The following is a 7028-nucleotide window of genomic DNA, read 5'->3' on the forward strand; positions in this document are numbered from 1 at the left end:
CTGCAGCAAGACAGAAAGTGAAGCAAAGCAGCAGATTTCGATGATGTTTGAATAACATGAAAGCATGAAACAAAGTAATAGTTATAGCAGTTTAATGGGTTTCGAATGAAGATGGAGTTATGGTGATTGTAACAGAAAGAAACCGAAGTTTTAGCAGCAGTAGTCATCTTTTGGTGTTGGGTTTGATTATGGTGGGTTTGATGTTCTTCAAAACAGAAAAAAAATAAGAAGAAAAAGAAGGTGCTACGTATGTATATATATTTATATAGAAGGAGTGATAGTGAAGGTAATGATTGAAGGTGAAGTGGGTGGCGGTTTGAAGGTGTTATGGGTGGTGGTTAGGAGGTGGCCAGTGGTTGCAAGGTAGTGGTGGTACGGTTGTAGTGTGTATGGTGGTGATAGTAAAGTGGTGGTGGTTCAATAGTGATCGTTAGTTTGGTCGAACAAAACATATATATATAATCACGGACCTTCAGGTAACGGAAGAGAAGTGTTGCGAAGACCGTTGGTCATGTTATGAAGTTGTTGAGAAAGTGTATCACGATGGTTGTTTTCGATGGTTTTTGATGAGTAAGTAGGTGCTGGGTTATGTGTAAGTCTCATCGAAAAGTAAACATGCAACAAATTATAGTAGGATGTGTAGGTGCTTCTTATGGTTGATGGAAACGAAAACATGAGACATGTGTAGTAAAAACAGAAACAATGGTGTATTGTCTACAGTGATGGTGGTTCATCGAAGAGGAAAATAGAAGGAAGGAGTGAGTGTTGTGAGGTTTTATTTTAAGAATGCATTATTATGCAGTGTATATATAAAGAGATGATTAGATAGATATTTACCATGTATCATATTAGTCAAAAACAAAAACAGTAAACATAACACTCAAATTACACAGTAATTCTAATTCACGGAGTAAATAATAGTAATAATATAATAATAATTATAATAATATTAAAAATTAAAAACGTGTGAATTTGTTAGTCGTCTCCGGACTGAAATTCGTACTCCGTTGTTACTCAGTGGTGGATAAAAGTCTTCAGAAAAATCTCATATTTTTAATTTAACTATATTTATTTATTTTGGTCATTATGGTATAAAATTCGATCATTAATTTATTAAATAAAAATTACATCAACTGTCCCGCTCGATTCTGTGTAAAATATAAAAAGTGTTAAAATTTTAATAACTAGATCCTAAATACATTTTTAGTAAGCCTAAAATTTATATAACTCATTTTCGTATCACCGTTTATTTTAAAATTACATAAGTTTGAATTTAACTTGCTTAATATCAATCGGAACATCAAACGATTATTACAATCATTTAATATTTATTTTTAATATACTTTATTTATATATAGATATATTTTATATAATAATTATTATAATATAGTATTTTTATTTTATTAATTTTTAATAACAACAACATATAATACTTCAAATTATATTTCGAATTATTATTTATATATACATACACACATATCTATTTACAATCAATTGTTCGTGAATCGTCGGAAATGGTCGAAGTTAAATGAATGTATGAAAACAGTTCAAAATTTTTGAGACTCAACATTACAGACTTTTCTTATCGTGTCAAAATATTAAATCGTATCGAGTTTTTGGTTCAAAATTAGGCAAAATTTTTCGAGTCGTCACAGTATCGAAATTTTAAGCGTGAAATGTTAATGAATTAAGTTTTTCATGATAGAATATTATTTCGATAGTAGTAGTTAATTTTTGCGCTAGCTATTAAGTATGAACTTTAATGGGTAGGTACTACCTGAACTAAAATTATAAAATGCTAATATGAAGAAAAGGCTTTTATAAATAAGTTCATATTATGCTACGAAATACTATTGACTACTCCTAATATTCTATATGATTAACTTAACTCTTTTGGCTATTTTTGAAGAAAAAGGAACCGAGTACTCGACAGAACTTGAATATGAACGAAAAATATTTCCGTGCATTCCTTGCTGCAAACATAGCCGCAGTACAGGTTGCAATGAAAAACAACAACAATAACTCAGGGTCTAGCAGTGGAGTTAACTCTACAGGAAACCGTGTAAGATGCTCCTACAAGGCTTTCACTGCTTGTAAGCCTCTGAAATTCGACGGGACTGAAGGACCAGTAAGAATGAAACGTTGGACCGAGAAGGTTGAATCTGTGTTTGCTATAAGCAAATGTGCTAAAGAAGACAAGGTAAAGTACGCCACGCATACCTTCATAGGTACTACGTTAACATGGTGGAACACCTATCTCGAACAAGTGGGACAATATGCTCTTACACACTACCGTGGTCAGTGTTCAAATACTTGATGAATGAGCCGTACCGTCCCAGAAACGAGGTCAATAAGCTCAAGGCAGAGCTTAGAGGATTACGAACACAGGGGTTCGATATTACCACATACGAACGACGATTCACAGAGTTGTCCCTATTGTGTCCAGGAGTGTTCAAGGATGAAGAGGAGAAGATCGAAGCGTTTGTAAAAGGACTACCAGAAAGGATTCAGGATGATGTGAGTTCAAACGAGCCCACCTCCATACAAAAGGCAAGTTGACTGGCTCACAAACTCATAAATCAGATTGAGGGAAGAATTAAAGAGCAGGCGGCTGAAGAGGTCAAAATGAAGCAAGTCAAGAGAAAGTGGGAAGAAAACAGTGAGAATGGTCACCAATCCAACAACAACAACAATAGTTATAACAACCACAACATTAACCGTAACAACAATCGCAATCCCAACAACAACTACAATAACCCCCATAACAACTACAACAAACGTCCCAACAACAACAATCCCAACAACTATCTCAATAACAAAAATGGCAACCAAAATCAGAAAATTCCGTGCAAAAGGTGTGAAGGGTACCATCCGACTACTTACTGTTCGGTATCATGTAACAAGTGTAAGAGAAAGGGGCATAGTGTAGCAAAGTGTGAAGTTTACGGACCAGGGGTTAATGGAACAGAAAATGCTGACATTACTTGTTTCGGATGCGGGAAAAAGGGCCATTACAAAAGTAAGTGTCTCAACCAGGGGAATAATAATGGTCAAGGCTGAGGAAGAGTTTTCAATATTAATGCGGCAGAAGCACAGGAAGACCCAGAGCTTGTTACGGGTACGTTTCTTATCGATGAAAAATCTGCTTATGTTTTATTTGATTCGGGTGCGGATAGAAGCTATATGAGTAGAGATTTTTGTGCCAAATTAAGTTTTCCATTAACGCCTTTGGATAATAAATTTTTACTCGAATTAACAAACGGTAAATTAATTACAACAGATAAAATATGTCGGAATTGAGAAATTAAACTGGTTAGCGAAACGTTTAGGATTGATTTGATACCAGTAGAGTTAGGGAGTTTTGATGTGATAATTGGCATGGACTGGTTGAAAGATGTGAAAGCAGAGATCGTTTATTACAAAAATGCGATTCGCATTATGCGCGAAAAGAGAAAACCTTTAATGGTGTACGGAGAGAAGAGCAACGCGAAGTTAAATCTTATTAGTAATTTGAAGGCGTAAAAGCTATTAAGAAAAGGTTGCTATGCCATTCCAGCACACATCGAAGAAGTTAAACCCGAAGAAAAGAACATCGATGATGTTCCCGTCGCAAAAGAATTTCCCGATGTATTTCCAAAAGAATTACCGGGACTACCTCCACATCGATCCGTTGAATTTCAAATAGATCTTGTACCCGGGGCTACACCGATAGCTCGTGCGCCATACAAACTCGCACCCAGCAAAATGAAGGAACTTCGGAGCCAATTACAAGAACTTTTAGAGCGTGAGTTCATTCAACCAAGTACATCATCGTGGGGAGCTCCTGTTTTGTTTGTCAAAAAGAAGGATGGTACATTCAGGTTGTATATCGACTACAGAAAGTTGAACAAACTTACCATCAAGAACCGTTATCCACTACCGAGAATCAACGACTTATTTGATCAACTACAAGGCTCGTCAGTTTATTCGAAGATCGATTTACAATCCGGATATCATCAAATGCGGGTGAAGGAGGATGATATTCCGAAGACTGCTTTTAGAACACGTTACAGTCATTATGAGTTTATGGTTATTCCGTTTGGATTAACTAACGCACCAGCTGTGTTCATGGATCTCATGAACCGAGTGTGTGGACCATATCTTGACAAGTTTGTCATTGTCTTCATCGATGATATACTTATTTACTCTAAAATTTATCAAGAGCACGAAGAATATTTGAGAAAAGTGCTAGAATTGTTAAGAAAGAAAAACTGTACGCCAAGTTTTCAAAGTGTGTATTTTGGTTGAAAGAAGTTCAATTCTGCGGTCATATAGTGTGCAAAGAAGGTATTCAAGTTGATCCAGCAAAGATTGAAACCGTTGAGAAGTGGGAAACAACGAAAACTCCTACGCAGATACGCTAATTTTTAGCATTGGCTGGTTACTACAGAAGATTCATCCAAGATTTTTTCAAAATAGCAAAACCCTTGACTGCATTAACGCATAAAGGGAAGAAATTTGAATGGAAGGATGAACAAGAGAAAGCGTTTCAGTTGTTGAAGAAAAAGTTAACTACGGAACCTATATTGTCATTGCCTGAAGGGATTGATAATTTTTTTATATATTGTGTCGCCTCAAAGCAAGGCCTCGGGTGTGTATTGATGCAACGAACGAAGGTAATTGCCTATGCGTCCAGACAATTGAAGATTCACGAGCAAAATTATACGACTCACGATTTGGAATTGGGTGCTGTTGTTTTTACATTAAAGACATGGAGGCAATAGTTATATGGGGTCAAAAGTATTATATATACTGACCACAAAAGTCTCCAACATATATTCGATTAGAAACAACTGAACATGAGGCAGCGTAGGTGGATTGAATTGTTGAATGATTATGATTTTGAGATTCGTTACCACCCGGGGAAGGCGAATGTGGTAGCCAACGCCTTAAGTAGAAAGGATAGAGAACCTATTCGAGTAAAAGCTATGAATATAATTATTCATACTAATCTTACTACTCGAATAAAAGAGGCGCAACAAGGAGTTTTGAAAGAAGGGTATTTGAAGAAGGAAATACCTAAAGGATCAGAGAAACATCTTAATATTTGGGAAGATGGAACCCAGTATAGGGCTGAAAGAATTTGGGTACCAAAGTTTGGAGATGTGAGAGAAATGGTACTTAGGGAAGCACATAAAACCAGATACTCAATACATCCCGGAGTGGGAAAGATGTACAAAGATCTCAAGAAACATTTTTGGTGGATGGGTATGAAAGCCGATATTGCTAAATACGTAGGAGAATGTTTGATGTGTTCTAAGGTCAAAGCTGAACATCAGAAACCATCAGGTCTACTTCAACAACCTGAAATCTCGGAATGAAAATGGGAAAACATTACCATGGTTTCATTACTAAATTGCCAAGGACTGCAAGTGGTTATGATACTATTTGGGTAATAGTCGATCGTCTCACCAAATCAGCACACTTTCTACCAATGCGATAAGATGATGATGTGCGTAGAGGTGTATACAAAATAGTTATATTTTTACAAGGAAATACTATTAAATACGATACAATTTTACACAAGTTATTTATTTATTTATAGAGTGGATATACCTAAACCTTGCTACAACACTTAAAGGCAGTGCACCTAATTGTACAGTAGTGTAGTTTTTAGTAAGTCCGGTTTGTCCACAGGGAACTCGCCAAGTTTAACGCTATATTTTTTAAAACTATATTTGTAAATATATAAATATATAAGTAGTATTATTATTATAAAAGGGGGTTTTTACCGTTTAATGACCGGTTTGTCGTTTTTAAAACTTTAGTCGCAGTTAAAACCTAATGTAAAATATTAAAAATAAATATAACTTAATTTAAAGCATAAAGTAAATGACAATAATTAAAGTACGATAAATAAAATAACGCTAAATAAAATTGCGATAATTAAAAAGTACGATAATTAAAATGACAATAAATTGAAGTGCAATAATTAAAAGTGCAATTAAATATAAAATAAAGGAAATTAAATATGAAATAAAGAAATTATGCTTATTTAAACTTCCGTAATCATGATGTTCGAGGTGTTTTTTTAGTTTAGTACCATCGGTTAATTGTTCTTTGTCCTGGATTATTCGATATGTCCATACGGATTTGTCCATAATAGTCCATCAGTCATAATCATAAAGTGCGGAAGTCTTCGTCAAATTATTCTTATTCCCGAAGTCAAATATTCTAACTAATTGGGGATTCGAATTGTAACAAGGTCTTAATACTTTGTTTAATGAATACACCAAGTTATCGACTGCGTGTAGTCCAAGGTTTTACTACTTTGTTAACAATTACAACAATTACCCTTGAATGTAATCCACCCCTGTTTTAACTAGTCTATTAACTATTAATCCAATCCCGTGTCCGGTAAAATGAACAATTATTGGTATTTATAGATATCCCGCCCACCGTACCCAGTCAAGCGTATGTGGTTATATATAAATACGTCAAATTATAAGTGTATATATTAAATTAACGAGGTATCGTTTAGTTAATATAAAGCCCATTAATAGTCCATAGTCTAATTTCCACAAGTGTCGTTCTTTTATCCAAACCCCAATTATGGTACAAAGCCCAATTACCCAATTTTAATATTTAGCCCAACATCACGATTACTTCGGCATTAAATAAGCATAATAATAACTTAGCTATGAAACATTAATTTAAAAAGGTTGAACATAACTTACAATGACTAAAAATAGCGTAGCGTTACACGGACAGAATTTCGACTTACACCCTTACAACATTCGCTAACATACCCTTATTATTAAAATTAAAATTAAAATTAAAATTATAATATATATATATGTATATATATATATATATATATATATATATATATATATATATATATATATATATATATATATATATTACGAGTGAGAGATGAAAAGGAAAAAGATGTGATTTTGATCAACCAAAACTGCGAATTTATAGGACCTGACCCTCAAAATGGGGCCATGCGATCGCATCGATTTTACTCTTCCAGGCCATGCAAT

Source organism: Rutidosis leptorrhynchoides, chromosome 1 (genome assembly GCF_046630445.1).
Source record: "Rutidosis leptorrhynchoides isolate AG116_Rl617_1_P2 chromosome 1, CSIRO_AGI_Rlap_v1, whole genome shotgun sequence".
Classification (NCBI taxonomy): Eukaryota; Viridiplantae; Streptophyta; class Magnoliopsida; order Asterales; family Asteraceae; genus Rutidosis; species Rutidosis leptorrhynchoides.